Here is an 11,046-nt window from a genome sequence, read left to right on the forward strand (position 1 = left end):
TGCCAAAAGTTAACTACTTTGCAAATCTTCTTTGTCTCTCAATGCTAGACACAAAGGGTAGGAATTTCTCTATTGATTTAAAAAAGCTATCCTGTCTCTTCAAAACATAGCCAGAATGCCACCAACCATTAGTTTGATCCTTCTCTCTTGTTAAATATGAAATACAAATTGAATAAAATCTTAAAACCAAGGAAATGTCCAAGCAATACAAAGCATGTAGTGACTTTCTGTGTACAGAATTTTCTCTATTCTGTACATGTCTCTAAAAAGAAAGGAAGGTAGGAGGGACATTAAATCTTTTATATAATTTGATTTATGTAAATGTTACATAAACATGAAGAGGAGTATAGAAATATTGTTACCAGTTAATGACAATAGCTGGTGGTCATTCTTTTACAGGGGACATTGTGCTGCACAGTATCTTTACTGCAAGCAGCATTTCCTTTCTGTTCTATTACTAACAGAAATAAGTTAATGTAAAACAGCTTGCCCTGAAATGCCTGAATAATTATTTCAAGGCAAGGTATTGGAAGGCTGGGTCTAATAGATACTACAACCGAACTCAGTCAGAGAGCAGCTAGATGCATTATTGATTATGCATGTGCTTCAGGGTCTTGCAGTTTGCAAATCAGCACTTGCACTGAGTAATAAACCTAGAAAAGTCTGTTTAAACCACCTAAGCAGAAATCATTTATTCCAGCAATTAAAAATAAATATGGTCATGAGGTTACCACAAGGAAGGATATTTATTTAGTTCAGTAATTTAGAGCTTTTATTAAACATTGCATTCTCAAGATGACCTCTAGCTTCTACTCATTAGATAATATCAGACAATTTTTTATTAGGAATTGATGTTTCTTTTGCACATCACTGCACAGTGGATAATTTAAAAAAGAAAACAACCAACCAACAAACACATTGCTTAAAGGAACAGAGCATACTATTAGTAGGCTTTGATCTGGGAAAGCTGCCAGTCTAACTGCTGTTAATTTAGCTAGCATATAAAAGAAAGCCTATGCCTCAAAGTAAGCACTATTTATCTCACTTTTATTAGGATTTTCCTTTTCAATCTGTAGAAATTTTGACTACTGAAATGTCTTCTTTTCACATGTAGCTTATTATGGAATAAGCTCCTCACCCCGGATTCCTTAAACCCACTGAGGTATTCCAATAATTTAAACATTTTAAGAATGCACGTTTGGGAAGAATCTTCTCAGGCTGGGGAATAAATATTTTCTTCGTAAATGCATTTCCTGAATATTACCCTGGAGCTGTTCTCCAGGTTGCTGGGTTTTCCTCCTTCCCATCAAAGACCATTATCTTTTGATGCAGCATAGCCCTGGATTGATAGCAGTTGCCTGAGCTTGCAAAGTGTAAAGTATCCCTTGAGAACATTAGGATCAGGACCTGAGGATCTCAGGATCTGAGGATTTCCAATGAGATGGAGGGACATAAATTCAAGGAGTTTATTTGAACTAGGAGTAGATAGTCATAATAAAAACTAAAACAACAAAGCAGCAAATGTCTCTGGTGGTTCTAACTTTTAAACTGATGTTGAAACCTTCGGGCAGCTGATGATAAATTAGTGCTCCATCACAGAAGCATTCAGGGCTAGATGATCAAAATGTCTGCTAAGTAGCTTGACAAGTCAATTTAAGGATCAGGATAGATATGCTGAGGAAAAAAAAGTCAGAGCACAGATCAATCTATTGTTTGGTTGTTCTGAGGGCTAGTATTTTATTATATGTATCACAGATGAAGTCTGGAGTTCACCACAGTCTCAATAAGGAATTTACTTTGCACACTCAAAATTGAAATGCCCTAAAGAGGCCAGTTCTGAAGAATCTTGGTCTAAGATATGTTCAGCTGTCTCCCAGATGTGTTCTTTATCCCATTCTAAAGATTACATAGGCTATCCTGAAATCCCGAAGTCTCTTTTTTCCTTCTTATCCAGAAAAGCCAGATGAGTAGTGGGATTGCAGGGAAATGTGCTGCCTTGTCACTTGAAAGAGACCTGTAAGAAGAGAAATCACATATGTAGCTTCCATGTTGCCTTAATTGAGGAAATTGAGTGATAGATCAACAGGGAAGAACTGTTTAATGATTTACATTAGAAATGGAACCAATAAAAAGGTAAGCATTCCCTTTAGAACATATTTCCACAAAGTGAAGATGGTAGCTATGCTTTTTTATGAGTTGAATTCTTGCTCCCCTTTGTCAGGGCTACAAGAAGATCACAAAGAGTACTAATGCTGGCAGTGTTACCCTGAGCAAGAGGCCTTGTTTAAAAATTGCTAAAACTGTATGTTCCTGCTACCCATGGACAAGAATTTATTGTTTACCGGGAACTGTAGGCCGCAAAATTGTTTCTCATTGCACATTGCAAAGCTCACAAATGCTTCTCATTGCACCCAAGGCCACATAGTACGTATTATTGTACATACAAATGTTTCTCATCAAATACAAGGACAAACTGGATGCACCAAATAGGTCAGCCTGTTCTTCAAACTGTCAACAGTCATTAGTAAGGACCTTCTAATCAGGAGCTACCGTCCTTGAAGAAGAGAAATATTATGAGCCATGGAAGCTTTTTAAAACTGTTTTACTCAAATCAGCTTAAGACTCCCTGCCCACATACAGTCCCTTACCCTTTGAGCTTGCACAGAAAGTTAACAAACGCACTGATGTTACTAACCAATAAGGGGTAGAAGCAATGAACAACTAACTAATAATCATTATAGAAAATACGCAATCACGTCGTTTGGAGTCTATAAATACTTTGTAGTTCCTTTGTGTGGTGTGCTTGATTTGCGGGTGCTTTCCACCTAGTACCCTGTGCAGAATAAAGCAGTATCTCCTCTCTAAACTAATTTCTGGTTTTGAGAGTCTTTATGTCAGGTAACAGCAGGGTTGTGGGAACAGGAGAGAGAATGCTTTTGAAGGGACACAGACAGGGCAGTAGAAAAACAGGCATGTGACAGGAACAACAGTCTACAGTAGCTGTGTTTGTATCTCAGACAGTTTCTTTGATGGAACTTTCACAGCATATGGGCCAACCCAGGACATTTAAATCCTTTGGCTATAATTTTGTTATAGAATTGGAATTAGGTTTTTCAAGATTGGATGGGAATTTGATAGAATTGGGAGGTTGTTGGGGCATATAACAAACAGAACTGTAGATAATTGGCATTGCCCGATGCCAGAAGTCAGTCCAACTATTTGTAGACTAGGAAGAGCAACATTATGTCTGTTACCAGAAACTGTGTAATCAGAGACTACGTAATCTTTAAAAAGCTTGCTACAAACATTAATTAAACTTGACTGTATGTGTTTGTGATATTTAAATATCGTGGTCTCATATGAAAGGATTAGCTGAGACATGAAGAGGTGAAGGGGTTGACTTTCAAAGTTATATAGAAGCTTAAGACACAGGTTGTATCTTACTGGGAGTTTGACAAGTACCTAATTACTTTCATTGCCACTGAGGCTCTAGGGACGTTTTTGAAAATCCCATTTGACACCATAGGTTCTGTGACTTGTCTAGTGATGTACCAAGTCAGAGGTAGTCAGATAGGTGTAAGTCTGTCTCAGAGCAGCTGCACTGATAATATTCCCTAGCATACCTAGAGATAAGCTGTACCTTTTCAAAGGCTGATATTGACCTGAATTGTGCCACAGAGACTAACTCAGTTAGGCTCAGTGCAGCTACCCATAGGCTGTATCTACATGATAATTTAGACCATATTTTAATTTCAAGAAATGCTTAAAGCATTTGATATTAAAAAAGGTCTCAAAACCTGCCTTTCTAGCATATACTCTGACACTAATACAATGATTCTGACTTGGGTTTGGGCTATGAGTACTTTTCTTTGTGGGAATGTAGTGGGACTTCATTTGTTACAGGCCATGAAGAAAACAGCTGTGAGTGAGCCCTCCTTTCTGTTCCTCAATGACATCAACCTTGTCCCAGCCTTTGCAAAGGAGTGCCATTGTCAGGTACTCAGACCCGTTGAATCTTCTATCTGAGATCTTGTTATACTAAAATATGTTTTGTGTAATTTTAAGTATTTGATCCCTTCTTCTCTCAGAAGCTCATCAGAGAGGCAGGCATGCAGGTAGAATGTAAAGACTAGTATATTATAGGCCATCTGGAGTAGCTTAATGAAGAATTTCAGTGCTTGATCTACTACTTGCAGGGCTTGTCTACAGACAAGTAGAACTATCCCAGACTCTTGCATCTGTGCAGGCAGGGTAGCACAGATGCTTCATCTGGTGCAAATATCTTCAATGTAGTGAAGACTTCTACATTATAGCCAAAATTGAATTCCCAGATCTTTTCTTCTGCATCAGCAAAACGCACAAAACCTCTGAGCACTGTTCAACTGTGAATTAAAGAGGGCAGGCAGCACTTGATTAACATTTTAACCGAGCTTTTGGACAACATTTTATACACTCTGTGCTATCCAGCTGGAATCTGGTGTGCCCCCGAAACGGCCTGATAATGAGCTCATAACAATGTGTTGATGGCAGACTGTCTGATTCATAAACTGTCACCATTTCATAAGTAATATATGAGTCACAGATTTAAATAAATTCAGTATAAGAAATATTGGGGAACCAATAAATCTGATTTTTGTTTATGAATCTAGCCCAACATCTCTGCACTGTTATTCTGCCTTTTCACATTTAGCTAAGACCATCTTCTTAAGAGTTTGCTGTATATGCAAAACCATCAGTGCAAGCAAGATGGCAATTGGAGCATAAAACAGAGACATATGCACTCTTCTATGTATTAATAAGTTAGTGGGGTTAGGAGGAAAAGAAATGGAAAATAAAACAGGCCTCAGATAGTGCCAGAATGACAAAAGTGATGTAATGCTCAAATTATAGTACTTTGAAGTAGGCTCTGGGTGAACTAAATACATAGCACACAGCAAAAAATGTGTGGCAACTGCTGTGGTAGAATTTGTCTTGGTTAAGGCTCCATATGAAAAACATAAATCTTCCTAAGTAGGAATAGGAGTTCAGTGAATTGAAGCCAAATCTTCAGCATGCCATTTGAGGTCAGGAAGTGAACTAAACATGCGTTTGCATAATGTATTAGAAATCACTGTAATATATTAGGAAAATTCACAATGTCTATATAGTTTCTGAAATAAGATATAGTTATTGCTAAATTCACTGCACATTTTTAAAAATAATTAAAAAATATATTTATTGAGTGTGGTCTTAGCTTTGTTACCCTGAGCAAGAGGCCTTGTTTAAGAATTGCTAAAACTGTATGTTCCTGCTACCCATGGGCAAGAATTTATTGTTTACCGGGAACTGTAGGCCGCAAAACTGTTTCTCATTGCACATTGCAAAGCTCACAAATGCTTCTCATTGCACCCAAGGCCACATAGTACGTATTATTGTACATACAAATGTTTCTCATCAAATACAAGGACAAACTGGATGCACCAAATAGGTCAGCCTGTTCTTCAAACTGTCAACAGTCATTAGTAAGGACCTTCTAATCAGGAGCTACCGTCCTTGAAGTAGAGAAATGTTATGAGCCATGGAAGCTTTTTAAAACTGTTTTACTCAAATCAGCTTAAGACTCCCTGCCCACATACAGTCCCTTACCCTTTGAGCTTGCACAGAAAGTTAACAAACGCACTGATGTTACTAACCAATAAGGGGTAGAAGCAATGAACAACTAACTAATAATCATTATAGAAAATACGCAATCACGTCGTTTGGAGTCTATAAATACTTTGTAGTTCCTTTGTGTGGTGTGCTTGATTTGCGGGTGCTTTCCACCTAGTACCCTGTGCAAACTAAAGCAGTATCTCCTCTCCAAATTAATTTCTAGTTTTGAGACTCTTTACTTCAGGCAATTGCATCATTAAAATTTATTAGGATCTTTTTGTCATTTTGCAAGGCCTGGGTTGTGTTTCTGACACCATTTGTATCATCCTTATCTAGAATAAACTAGTACTGTGGGGGCATGGTAAAGAATAAAGCTTCCAATGTGGTTTTAGTATGAATTGACTTGTTCTTGTTGACCAAACAAAGACTGAAAAATTGTTTTTACTGACCGTAGATTATTGATGGGTTAATCCTTTGTGAGTAAAGGATTTAATGAAAAATACTTCATATGAAGAAGGTAAATGTAAGCCCTTAATTAAAAAAATCTCTGAAACCAAATAGAAAGCCTGTAATGATTCATCTATATATTTTGAACAGCAGGCAGTTTCACAGCTGGCACAGCTTCATACCTGCTGCAAACCTGTTGCCTATGAATCACAGTGGAATAGATTTTAATCCAAATGTTTAATAATGTAATATACATTAATTAATAAAACTATTTTATCTATTACCTAGAGGAATTATATCTAATAACTGGATCAACACATTGCAGCTGATAATTATGTACTTAATAGGAGATTTGAGGATAGTCATAATTTTGGAGTTGTGTAGGTAAGTAGAGCTGGATTTACCCTGTCACTGCCTGTAGGTCTTGACACTTCTTCCAGAGGTTTCATTTTCTGTAGTGATATAATTCATGAACCCTGGAGCCTTTTCCATTCTTTATGAAAGAGCGGTTGTTCTCTTCTCTATTCACCTGCTCTTCAGAGTTATCTATCAGCTGATCTGATTTTAAAAAAACCCCAAAGTTCTGCATCTTTGTTTGTTAATTTTACCAGAAGCATTTAGTTGTTGAGATGCGTAAACTCAAAATTAACATTCTGTTGTTCAGCCCTAACAAAGTCAGAAGAACTGCATACGTTAATTCTGTATATATATATATATATATATATATATATATTTGGTGCCTTAAAACATAAACGTGGCATTAGGGAAAATAAAGCAAATATAAACAAATAATATTTTGTGCTCTTCCATAGCATTTTGTGGTCTTTTGTGGTCACATTTGTGCTAGCTTGTAAATTTTATACTCCAAACCATTATTTAACAGGGCAGGACACTGAAGTAGAGCATTTGTTAGAATATACTAGTAAATGAAGATTTTTAATTTTGGCTAATTAAGAATGTGTAGGGTGAAACTTTCTGCTGGTGTAAGTCAACACAGTTCCATTTAATTTTGTAGAATCACCAAATTTGAAATGCCTAGTAATATAGCCTTAAATTTTTAATTATTTGCGAATCCTTTTCCTCCATACTTAGGACAGAGCTAAAAGTCTTGCATACTAATTACAGGGCTAAATCTAGCATAGGTGGAGAAGAGATGTGATTGTGATCAAGAGCAGTCAAGAAAAGCTGGGATGGTGAAAAAAATAGCATATAAGGTGGCTTTAATTCTTCATCTTATCCTGTGTACAAACAGGAATTAAGAGATGCTGTAAATGTTTCCTTTCTATTGTTCCCAAAAACTCCAGAGAAGGTGGAAACTGTGAAGAAGATCCAAACAAGAAAGCACGTACTGGAATAATTCTGGAAACTTCAGTTATAGGTGGTTCTTTTCTTCAGGAAATATTTTCTCTAGCACCAAAGTTATGATTCTTTACAGTTGAAATACATTTTAATGAGAAAAGGGGAAGGTTATAAAAGTCAGCCAGAATTCTAGGTAGCTCAGGACTAAGTACTTAGCTAGATTCTGCTAAAGGAGGGTGATAAGTTATTCTTTTCCCCATATTCCCCAAATAGCAATAAGCTCACCACTGCAGACTAGATCAGAAGACTTGATCAGGCTGTTTGGAAGGTGCTGCCAGCCTATCTGCATGGGTTGGAGTGTTCTGGGTGTACAACCACCCATGCTCCTCTTTTGCCCCACTCATGGCCCTCAGAATGCAGACACAATATCCTGCTACAAATCCCTATTCCTCCTCAGCTGTAGTCCCAAGGACATCCCAATGGCTGTGGTCCTTCAGGAGACAACAGCCTTCTTCCCACATGCAGTTGGCTGCAGCCAAGCTGGAGAAGCAGCCCAGGTTCCATGCCCAGGGGTTTGCACAATCAAAAGAAAAAGCTGTCTTGTTTCCAAACCAGCAGCAGCAACAAAGATTAGAGCCCAGTGACCATAGCAGTGTGATTAGTGCATATGTGTGGCAAGAAAAATATGCCAGTTCTTAATGAGAAGCAGAAATTTTTGGCTCTGACAGTACTGTAAGATTTTCAAGACTTTAAAACCACTTTTAACATGAGAGGAGTATGTGATGCTTTTCTTTGTATATAGCTACAAAAGTACACACGTATATCAAAAGTATATGTGAAAGAGGGGAGAAATGATGCATGCATAACAAAACAGACAATGTGGTGATGACAGCCTGTAGGCTACATATTGTATTTATTTAATTTAATAGACAATAGCCTGTCCTAATGTTTTAAGCCAACAGTCTTCCCTGTCTCCCAAAGGTTTGTTAAAATAACTTTTTTCCTTGTTAATTTCCAATTCTTGGCTGCATTTTGTGCTAATTTCAAACATATGTCATATACAAAATATGTTAATTTTGAAAGCCAAATCTGTCAGGAGATGATTGTAAAACTGGCATAGAGAGGTTTGGGACAAACAAACAGACAAGCTCAAAGCTGGTAGGATGCATTTACAATCCACAAAGTGCATTTTTTTAAAATCTTTTCCAGTCATTTCCATGTGTGCACAGGCAGGAATAATGAAGAGAAGGCAAATGGTCTGTGATAAAATTTCACTATGAAATGAAAACACCTTTAATTTAGGCCTCTGCTTCATTTACATTTAACTCATAAATATTTTAAAAATCGGAGTTCAGTGGTTAGCACAAACCTTCTGGTCCCTAAATACTGTAGATAAAAATTATGGTAATTGAAATGTGATGGTGTTTATGACACATATTTGCACTTTACAGGAACAATCATTAATGGAACTGGCCATAGGGAGGTAGGGTGTTGTTATGATTTTTGTAGAAATCCTATAGATTGCTGTCAGTTGGAAGCTGTAGTACTTCTTCACTTCTTTAGTATGCTGCTTTGCAGAAGTAATATCTTCTCAAACACACTTCAAGAAGTATTCAAATCAGTTTAAAATAACTGAAATATCTCTGTCTCCTCAGTACTGATTACTGTATGAGTTTCACCCAAAACTTACTGAATTTCACAATCTATGTTTTAATTTTTTGCTTCTTAAATAAATTTTTACATGTGGGACTAAGTATATATGCTTAACTCTCAAATTACTACTACACTTATTTGTGCATATATGTTTATTGAGTTGATTATAGCAGTAGTACTTAGTATTGCTTAATACACATAGGTATTTTAGCACACAGAAATTTGATAATAATGGACTCAATTCTTAAAGGTAGATCTTTAAACCAAAATAAATATAGCTGCATGACAAAATACATGCCTCATGTGAAACTATATAAATGTATTACAAATTGTTATATAGAAGTCAAAACTCACTGAAATGAAACTATAAAGTCTAAATGAACAATTTTACCATGTGGAAACATTTTTTGTCTTTATACAAATGAAAAGGGAGTGAAACAATTTTTTAAATAAAACAAAACTTTTATCTATCATACTGTTTTGACTTCCCTGAGACTACATTTTTAGAAAACTATTCCATTCTACAAAACAATTGGCCACATCTCAACTAAGCTAACCTATGATCCCCTTGGAGAGCAATGTTATGAATAACTTCTAGAGGTGGGCAATTCCAGGCTTATTTCTCTGCTAACAGTGGTTGATCTCCAGCTGTCTCAAACAGACACAATATTTCCCAAAATGCTGAGAATAAATCACTACATATCTTCTGACTGAACAAAGGGAGTACAAAAGAAAGAATTGACAGAAAGATTGTCAGGCTTTTTTGATGATTGATCTTTCTGCTGAGGAAAAATGACCAGACCACATTGTGACTCTTAATGCAGAGAAATTTCTGCAAAAATCCTGCTTGGAAGAAGATAATTGGAATACAGCTACTTATGTGGAAATCTGTAGAGAGAATTACATCGCAACCACGTACCTTAGGATGGTTATTTCTGGATTGTATACCAAATAATGAAATTAAGGTTATAGCTCTGGACAATTTAAAAACAAACAAACAAAACCACAAAAAAGTTTAAGTAAGGTTTAATACGTAAAAATTTTTGTGGGCTGTAGAAATAAGATTGAGAACACCTAAAATATGTTTAAGTGCAACTCAATATTTTAAAAATTATTCCAATAAAAGGTTCTCCCAGCAGACTTTTGAGACAGTTACTCAGGGACATACTGCTTGGCTAAGTATAATACGTATACTAATCCTTGAACCATATCAGTTAATTGAAATAAAGCAATAAAAGTGGAATTCATGTTATGTAACTTTAACTACCCAGTTCCAGACTTTCACTCTCCTACAGTCAAGGGAAGAAATAGGCACCTTCATGAGATTTATCCTGTTTCTCTTGGATAGCTATTCTAGATGCATGAATTGCCTCTGGAGTTTTCATTTTATCCCTTAAATATGAGAAGATAAGTTAATAAAGTAACAAAAAGAGAATAGACAAGTAGCACAGGTCAGACATCTACTGCTGAGATAAACAGAATTGCTGGAGGAATGTCCTATCCAGAGAGACTGATAATTTGCAAGCAGGGAAGAAGAAATTTACAGCCACTTAGTAAAACTAGAGAAAAAACTTTCCACTTGAGCATTACACTCAGGACTCTAGAAGAGATTTAATTAGTTTGGCATGGAAATTGTGGACTGTGGATATAGCAATAGGATTGCTTCTGGCCAGAAAAAAAGTCTGTGTATAGACCAGTTCACTTTCTACACATATGAAAATGCACTTCGTACTCTGATACAGTCTATAAACAATGGCAGATAATAGCAAAACAGAAAGAATCAGCAGAGAAAAACATAGAGGCCTGTATCATGAGTGTGGGTGAGACTTTTACATCCTTAATTAGGTATCAAAGGAGACAGTGTTCAGTACTCAGAATAAATATAGAGAGAGCTCAGCTATTCTTCTGTTAATCAGTGTAAGTTATTCTTTTCTATATGGGACTTATTTTTCTTTACTCAAGTTAATTGGTCTCTTGTTCTTTTGCAATTTTCACTCAGAAGTAAATAGGAATTAA

Source organism: Athene cunicularia, assembly GCF_003259725.1.
Source record: "Athene cunicularia isolate RWA chromosome Z unlocalized genomic scaffold, athCun1 chrZ_part2, whole genome shotgun sequence".
NCBI classification, from domain to species: Eukaryota; Metazoa; Chordata; class Aves; order Strigiformes; family Strigidae; genus Athene; species Athene cunicularia.